At 37.3% G+C, this 9366-nt stretch overlaps 1 pseudogene; it reads left to right on the top strand.

The window, feature by feature from the left end:
- The first annotated feature begins 1532 nt into the window (after positions 1 to 1532).
- Positions 1533 to 9366, top strand: LOC122137789 (annotated as a pseudogene).

The raw sequence follows: 9366 nt of genomic DNA, 5'->3' as shown, positions 1-9366 counted from the left end.
GTTTACAAATGTCTTTGGATCAATTTAATGCCTGCTTGTTGAATAAAAGTATTAATTTCCTAATGTGAAGAAAATCTTACTGACATTAAAATTTTTAAAACAGTAATGTATCCTATATTGCAATTATCTAGTTACCTTTCAACCCACATTTTGTGGGAAGTTTTATATATATGAAATATATATAGATATGCTGTTCACACAAAAGTGTTATAATGGGGGGATCTGATAATTGCAAAAAGGACAAATTTTGTTTATAAAAGTTGATTGATATAGTGTTCTGCAATTTGTTGGCCAGTTATTTATAAGTGGACTTGGTGTATTTATATTTGTGGGTTTTTTAGTGCAGATTTGTGTGTGTTGTGTTTGCAAATGCTGTTTGTAAAAGGAAGTCTCGTGAGTGTTTACATTCAGAATGCCATCTTTCTGTTGTAGTTTGCAAAACGTAACATATTTTAAGAACTGTTGCCACCCATGTGTTACTTATATCAATGTGGTAATCGACACAGAAAACAAAATCTTAATAGACATTTATCAATCTGCAAGCCATATATTTTCCATCTAGTTCACCTCGTCATGTGTGTTGAAGTATTGAAAAGTGAGCGATCCAGCAGTGTATTTAAGTGGGTTTTAATCTTTACAATGTTAACAGTCGACCTCACTGTGTTTCTTGGAGTTACTCACTGCTCCGGTGGGCCAAAACATCTCCTCAAACTTCACACCTCATTCAAGGGAGACGCCCGGCAGATTATTTGTTTGATCCCCCCTTTATGGTAAGCCATTCACAAGGTGTTGTGGTCAGTGAGCGCGTTTGACACCCCCTTAGAGCATGCACAGTGTGTCAATGCACGGCATTGTGTAGCCTATCATTAAAAATACGTTTTCCCCATTCCTAACATGCCAGGAAAATACTATTGGAAGAATAATTGAGGCTTTTTTTTATTTAATTTTTTTTGAATCTCCCTCGCTGGAACGTATTGAGATGATCCAAAGATCCCGGTGTTGTGTATATTTAGATAACTCCAAATTTTTTTTTTTTTTATTCCCACGCACAACACACACACACCACACAAACACACAACGCCCGCACACACGCATAGCACGCACGCACGCACACACACACACACACACACACACACACACACACCCACACACACACACACACACACACGCACAACACACACACAGCACACATCTAGTCATTTCAAGCAAGTTTAATAGGTTTCCACAAATTTATGGATTTGGACAATAAAGAAAGACAAGATTCATTTAGATACTAAGAATGACAAGAACAGAATAGCATGCGTTTTCACATTGGACTTTTTTATGCAGCTTACTAAATTAACAGAAGAAAGGCAAAATCCCTGCAATAAAAACTGGTGCTGTTAAGCACCATGCTTTGAGTTTGTCTTCAACGCATAGCAATCCTCAATGCAAAAACAGATTGCTGTGTAGCAGCCAGTTTTATAAAAATGCGTCATAAGTGTAAACACAACAAGACTCTTTATCATGATAGGCTGATGTGATGTGTCATCATGATGTCTGTGTTTGTTTCGAGTTTAGCGTCTGAAGGCGCTCGTTTAAGTGGGCACCGCCCCATTACCATCCATGGGCTGATCAGAGGCTCAGATGAACCCAACCCCGACCCCGACCCCGACCCTGCTGCTGCCCCAGCCGGCCGCCGTCGCCCCAAACGTGGTGTCCACCGCGGACGCAGCGCAGGAGCCAAAGTCAGCTCCAATCAACAGGAGGGGAAAGTGGAGGAGTTCGAGCCCTTCATGTTACTGCCCCGAGGACCACCACCGCTTAAGGGTGAGACAGAGAAAATGTGTACATTTGATCTTTTTATTTCATGTGGAAGATGATTTTTTTTTTAACTATTAGCCACCATTACTAAATATTTACAGCCTCTATTGCAAAATGGCAATAGAAATTTATAATCACTGACCCTAAAGTGCTAAATTTTTTTTCAATCTTGTCATAGTAAGTATTTATTTAGAGTAAATTCTGGTAGTATCTTTCATATTTGGTGTGCCTTTGTGTGATTTATAAATTGTAATTATGTAATTAAAATATATATATATTCAAATATTTAGAAGTTGAATATTTTTGGAGTTGAATGGCCTTAATTTTATTTTGCAATACACCATATTATTTATAGCCTTTTATCTGTTTAAACTGATCTCAGTCTGTCCCAATCAAAGAACATGTATACTAGTGTATACTGTATATAAGTGTAAACTTAAAAAAAGAGAATATTGTAATAGAAGTTTACCTTTAAAATTTATTTAACTTAAAATTATTACTAATCACATCATTATCTTGTAAGCTGCTGCTTAACACTAATGCTGATGTTTTGGGTAACTGAAATTACAAAGCTGCAAATAGTAAAATAGAAACATTAGAGGAAAAGCTCAATTTGCAAAACTTAAAATGAAAATGTAGTAACACTGGTCATTGGCGATATGTCCCAACATCACACCAGTTCTGCATTTCCTCTGAATTATTTAATAACCATTACAGCCTTACAATGTAACTAACATTTATATAGACACTTAAAGCATGCTATTCTAATTTTAGTTAAATCACATTTTGGTATAGTGCGACCATTAAAATGTAAAATGCAATAGGACATAAAACATGATTTACACAAACATTTAAAATGAAAATGTCTGGTTGTTTCGTTATAGTTATTTATTGTTTGTTTGTTACATGCACAACAAAGGTGAAATTATAAATTCGCCATCCTGTTAATTTTGATCTCATAGTAATTCATTACGACACACACAGTGCCGATTCCTGTGAGAGACCCGCATGTTTGGGGGTTTGCAACAGTAAAAGGAGAGGTTTTGTTACTGAATTATTTGCTAACTGTGGTCTTATCTAGTCAAAAAGCTGGAACAAGCGTCTAACATCCTGATCTCTCAAAACCATTTCCTCCCTATTTTACTGTCTCCACCAGATAACAGAGAGCTCTTGTCCCCAGTGATAACATTTATTTGCAGGAAACTGTAACTTGACTTTCGTCATCCTGTTCCCTTCAAACCCCAGAGATAAAGGGATGAAATGCATCCTGTGTGAGAGGGCCATGCCACTGTTCTTGTTTATTACTGATTGTAAAAAAGGCTAATTTACAGCTGAGTCTCTGATGCGTTGACATTCATGTTTCTGACCCTCAGAGTTTCTCGATATCTGGGATGTGGATGTTCTCAAACGACCTCAAGACATCAATAAACAAGCGCACCACACGCACCTGTACTCCAGCGACTTCCTCATCGTGCGGCGCGCTCAGGAGTTTCAGATCAAGATCACCTTCGATCGCCCCTACAAACCGGCCACCCAAGACAAGTTTGCGGTTGAGTTTGTCATTGGTGAGTCTCTTATTTAGGTGAACTTGAGGTTGAGAGGGCTTTGTAGCAGTTTTCTTCACAATGTTTAGTTTTATAAAAGCATCACTGCTAATTTCAAAGGGAATAATTTTTTATGAGTTTAAACTCAAGCACTCAATTGATAAACTGAATGTCTTTCAGTGTTTTTGAAGCATACCACCCTGTTTTTTAACACGTTCCTTTGCTTAAAATTATCAGTTTTTCCTCCTTTTTGCAATACCTAAAATTTATTTAAAGAGGAAAACTGTCCAACACAGCAATAAATGTAATTCAGTGTGTGCATTTTTAGCTTGTATTCGATACAAAAAAATTCACAAGAGATGCCATTATTCTGCCATCATCACTTTCCCCTTCTCGTTGGCACACTTCCCTTTAGTGCACTTCTCATTTTTCCTGATAATATTTACCACATCCAGCCCTGTGAATGCACATGCACATCTGGGCACTGATATTTAAGGAAACTGAGCACGCGATCTGAAGGAAGTTGTGTAAGGTGCTTTTTACTGGAAAATGAGTTTACAAACGGACAAAACAAACAATGAGAGTAATCCTAGTTGTACAGAACAGACTGTGCTATACAGGACCAATTAAAAGTGTGCTGTCAGTATGATAACAATTTTTGATACTTTTATTCGTAAAGACATGTACAATGATACAAAAGTTACAGTAAAGGCGTGTACAATGTGTACAAAATAAATGCTGTTCTTTTGAACTTTCTGTTCATCAACGAATGTTGGCAATAAAAATGAATCATGATTTCCACAAAAAAAATATTACAACATAGATTGCTGCAAATCAGCATATTAGAATGATTTCTGAAGGATTGTGTGACACTGAAGACTGGAGGAATGATGCGAAAAATACAGATTTGACACAGGAATAAATTACATTCATTTTAAATTGTAACAATATTTCACAATAATGGCTAATTTGGCTGTATTGTTCATTAAAATAAATGCAGAAATGTTGAGCAGAAAGAGGCTTTCAAAAAACATACCAACCTAAAAATCACGAGCTATTGTTAATAAACATTGCCTTTGTGATCAGTTGCTGTTGTTGTGCACTAGGGCCGAGTCCTCAGTACAGTAAGGGCACCTACATTCCCGTTTTCCCCACTGAGGAGCGTCAGAGTGTTGTGAGAGGCCGGATCGTAGAGACCAGCGACAATGTCATCACAATGGGCATCACAACCTCACCAGAGTGCATTGTGGGAAAATACATGATATATGTCAGTGTGGGACCCCCTACGGTAATTCGCAGAACCAGAGGGAGCCGAATCAGACATCTACATCCTCTTCAACCCGTGGTCACCAGGTCTGACTTTTCTTCCTTTCTAGGAGAAGCTACCATATAACATATACTATCTTAAACACGTGCAGTCTCTGTACATCTTTTTAAATTGTGTGCATGGGTGGAACAAAAGATATGAGCCATGCTCACTGATGTTTTTTCAAAGCTGATCCCGTGTTCTGATGAGGAGGAGCTTGAAGAGTGTATTATGAATGAGCTGGGGATCATCTATCATGGAACGTATGATGATGTGTCTGAACGCGCATGGAACTACGGACAGGTGCGAGGAACTTGCCGAACATCACATTTGTCAGTCACTAAAATGACCAGCTTTTTAAAAATTGCTTGTAAATCTCACATTATACTGCATTATCACCAAATCTTGGATTTTGTTATTTTGTCAACTTTTTTTTTTTTTTTTCATTTTTCAGTTAGCACAGGGTTTGTATTTATTTATGAAACTGTGCTTATGCACTGCATTTTTTGAGTTAAAAAAAAACCTTATTTGTGGATCCTTTTGGCAGCGTTCACTCAAAAACTTAGGTAAATTAGCTTTTTTGTGGATTAATTAATATGATTCATAATAAATAAAAGAATAATAATGTCAATGGTAATCTAAATGTAAGAAAAAGAAAAACTGAGCATGCACTATTGTTACAATGGTAAAAGTACTGACCTATATGCTGGAAAAAAAAAGTGATATAGTGCATCCCTAAAAAATTTCTTATAAAAAATAAAAAATTAAAATATTGCAATTTGCTGTATTTTGCTTTTTTTTTTGCTAGTTTGAGTTTTGGTGTCCTGGATGCCTGTCTGTTCATTATGGATAAAGCAGATATGCCGCTGTCCAACCGTGGGGACGTCATTAAAGTGACCCGTGTCGCTTCAGCCATGGTGAGAAACCAAAGACAAACTGCAATAACTATTTCCAGAACTATTTTTATTTTTTTACCCTGTTTTGAGGAACTGTGCTTCACTGTGCCAGACTTGGACTAAACATTTTGACAGATAATTAATACCTTTAAAAAAAGTTGAGAGGAAAAGTGAGAGGAAAGACTTTTTAATAATGTTACTACAGTATTACTTTAAAAAAATATTTCTATTTAAAAGAAATGCTGTTCTTTTGAAGATTCCATTAAACGAAGAATGTTTCTCAAGCAGCAAATCAGCATATTAGAATGATTTCTGAAGGATCATGTGATACTGAAGACTGGAGTAATGATGCTGAAAATTCAGATTTACATCACAGGAATACATTACATTTTAAAATATATTCAAATAGAAAACTGTTACTTTAGATTGTTATAATGTTTCTTTTAAAAACATTAAACAGTCTGTCTTAGTATGTTGTCTAAATGTGTGTACTTTAGAATTTTATGGTTTAAAAAATGCAATATATTTTTTAATACAACTTTTGAATATTATGTTATTTGTGCACTAAGTTGAAGTGCTTAATATTAAAAACACACAGCTTATTGAATTTTTCACCATGATGTTATAGCTTGTGTGCTGTTGGTGAAACAACATATCTTTTTCAGCTTTCATAAACCAGTTGTTGACTTCACCTCTGCCCTGTTTTCCAAACAGCTGAACTCGCGCGATGACGACGGCGTGCTGGTGGGGAACTGGAGTGGTGATTACACATACGGTGTCCCGCCCACGTCTGGACCGGCAGTGTGGGAGATCCTCCTGGACTACGCCGGCAGCAGGGGAACCCCTGTCTGCTACGCCCAGTGCTGGGTCTACGCTGCTGTCTTCAACACCTGTGAGAACCAGGACAAGGCATTCATATTCATTAATAGGTCATGTAAGTGTCTGTATGATCAGTGTCTGTATGATCAGGGTTACTTCTCCTCCCCACAGTCTTGCGCTGTCTCGGGATCCCCGGCACCAGGGTCCATCTGTGATTTTTTTTATGGAAAAACTTCTTGCTCTAATTGCTCATAAAAATATTTAAAGTGCGACAAACTTTTACGGAAGCTTTTTCTGAATGAGGCTATTCTGGTTTGTATTTGCACAATTCCTGGACAAGAAAATGGAAAACTGGTATCACGGAACAGTTTATATATGTTTATATTATTATGCCTCATAATTCTGAATTTTTATCTCACAATTCTGCGTTATATATAGATAAAGAGAAAGTCAAAATTATCTGTTTTTTTATCCTGTTGCGGAAACAAGCTTCCATAGAGGATGACTTGCTTTATCTTCATCTGCAGGAATTATCACTGCTGGAACGAGTGCTTCATGGCAAGGTCTGATCTGCCTCCTGGTTTCGGAGGATGGCAGGTTGTGGATGCTACGCCACAGGAGACGAGCGATGGTAGGACAAGCGCATGAACACACACACACAGACACAGACACACACACACAAAAACACACACACACACACACAACACACACACACACACACACACACACACACACACACACACAACACACACACACACACACACACACACACACACACACACACAGTATCTTTGTTGTTCTGTGGTGTTACTGAGGCTGGTCTTCTGTCAGGTATGTTCACAGGTGTGGACCTGCATCAGTAGCTGCCGTGAAACATGGCCAGATTCTGCTACCCCATTTGACGCCCTTTTGTGTTTGCTGAGGTACTAAAAAGAAAATAAAAAAAGAATAATGTCTTAATGTCTTTGGGCCTTTAACCCTCAGAGTTAAAAACAATACAGTTTTTAGTAAATGTTTAAAGTTAAAATTACATAAAAGAAGTCATGATAACATGGTTGGCAGGGAAAAAAAAACAAATAACATTTGATCCAAAATATGCTTTTTGTTGTTATGTCATGTTGTGTAATACAATTTTAGAATTACAGTTACAGTATTTCTAACACTAAATAAAAAATTAATATTAATATTATAATAATATAATATAATATCATTGCTGTTGTTACATCAACTGCCCTTAATAATAATTAATAATAATAATAATAATTCATGTCACATAAAATATATACATTTCTTTTTTATATGATAGAAAAATGATAAAAAGTGACAGAAAAAAAAATAATATAGTAACTTTTTTTCCTGAATAATGCAGAAAAGCAAAAGTAGCACTTTATTGCATTATTGTATTCAAGGCCCAGTCAGTAAATATACAAATGAAACAAATCCTTCAAATGATTTTCAGTGTGGCCTAATGAAAAAACTAACAACATATGCTGGGAAGATATTTATAGAGATCAGATTATGACCTCTTATTATCTAAATTATCCAAATATGTATTTTCAGGTGCTATAGTGGAGCATCAGTGAGATGCTAAGCTTCATAAAGTAGCAGAGGAAAGCTCTGAGATCCAGAACACATCCAAATTTCAGGAGAAATATAGAAAGTCCAAGAATATAGAATTGCAACCTTGAAAACTCATCACGGAGCGTAAAAACTTACCAAATTCACTCCAAAACAATAAACAATATACATCATGATATGAATGAGTTAAAACAAACTAAGAACAAACAGGAAGAAAAATATATGCGTCAGTTTTCAAGGTTTGGGTGTTGTCTCCACGATAAAGGAATGCACCGTTCTGTTCATAGAGACTGTTCGGTAATCACGATGCTGTGATCGTTTAGTCATACCTAGAGCAGGACGTGTTAAGAAAGTAGAGAGTAACAGAAAACATTCAGATGTTCACTACATCTCTGCATTAATTTAACAGTACATTGTGTCTCTGAGGTTTAAAGACTCAAATATGACAAATCTGTTGTAAATATATATTTTTCAGTTTCTAATTTAAGAGATAAATACATGTCTGTACATCTCACTACTTCTGTTTTATTTCTGCAGGTGAACAGTGACGTGATCTTTTATCGTAGACAAAAAGACGGCACTCTGGAAGCAGTGAAGGTGAAATCAACTCACGTGGGCCGCATGGTGCTGACCAAAGCCGTGCTGCACGATGGACGTCGAGACATCACTGATCATTACAAGTTCCCTGAAGGTGAGAGAAGTTGCTGTTGGACATAAAAGGTCACATGAATATCACACAACCAGGATCTGCTTTGATTTGAAACTGTTATTTACTCAGGGAGCCCAGAGGAGCGGCGTGTGCTGGAGAAGGCCGAGGAGTTCGGCTGTCAGCGAGAGAAAGCCTCTGTTTTTTTTTTTTTTTTTTTTTTTCCAGAGCGATGTGGAGGTGGAGATCCCCAATCTGGACGTTCGTGTTGGAGACAACTTTGACGTGACACTGCAGTTTAAGAACAACAGTGACCAGGCCCGCTCTGCTGATGTGTACATCACCGGAACCGTGGTGTATTATACCGGAGTCCCGAGTGCCGAGGTGCTGTTTAAAAACTCCCAAAGTCAAACTGGATCCACTGCAGAGTGAGTAAATGATGATGAGAGAGAGCGTAAAATATGATGTTGCTACATCTATATTCATGCATTAAATGCTCCCCCTGCTGGTGATGATAGGTAAGGACGAGAAGGTGTTGGTGCGAGGCGAGGACTACATGCACAAACTGGTGGAACAGGCAAACATCCACTTCATCGCTACAGGGAAGATTAAAGAGACGGGCCAGATCATCACAGCCATGAAAGTCATCACTCAATGCACAACCCCAAACTCATTGTGAAGGTCAGACTTTATTCATTACTGTTGCTGTACCTCTCATTTACATTAAAACCAGGTTTTCCCCAAACCCACATACTAACAGAGTCTTTAGTGTGA

This window comes from Cyprinus carpio, chromosome B7 (genome assembly GCF_018340385.1).
Source record: "Cyprinus carpio isolate SPL01 chromosome B7, ASM1834038v1, whole genome shotgun sequence".
Lineage (NCBI taxonomy): Eukaryota > Metazoa > Chordata > Actinopteri > Cypriniformes > Cyprinidae > Cyprinus > Cyprinus carpio.
This window is presented reverse-complemented; position numbering and strand designations above follow the sequence as displayed.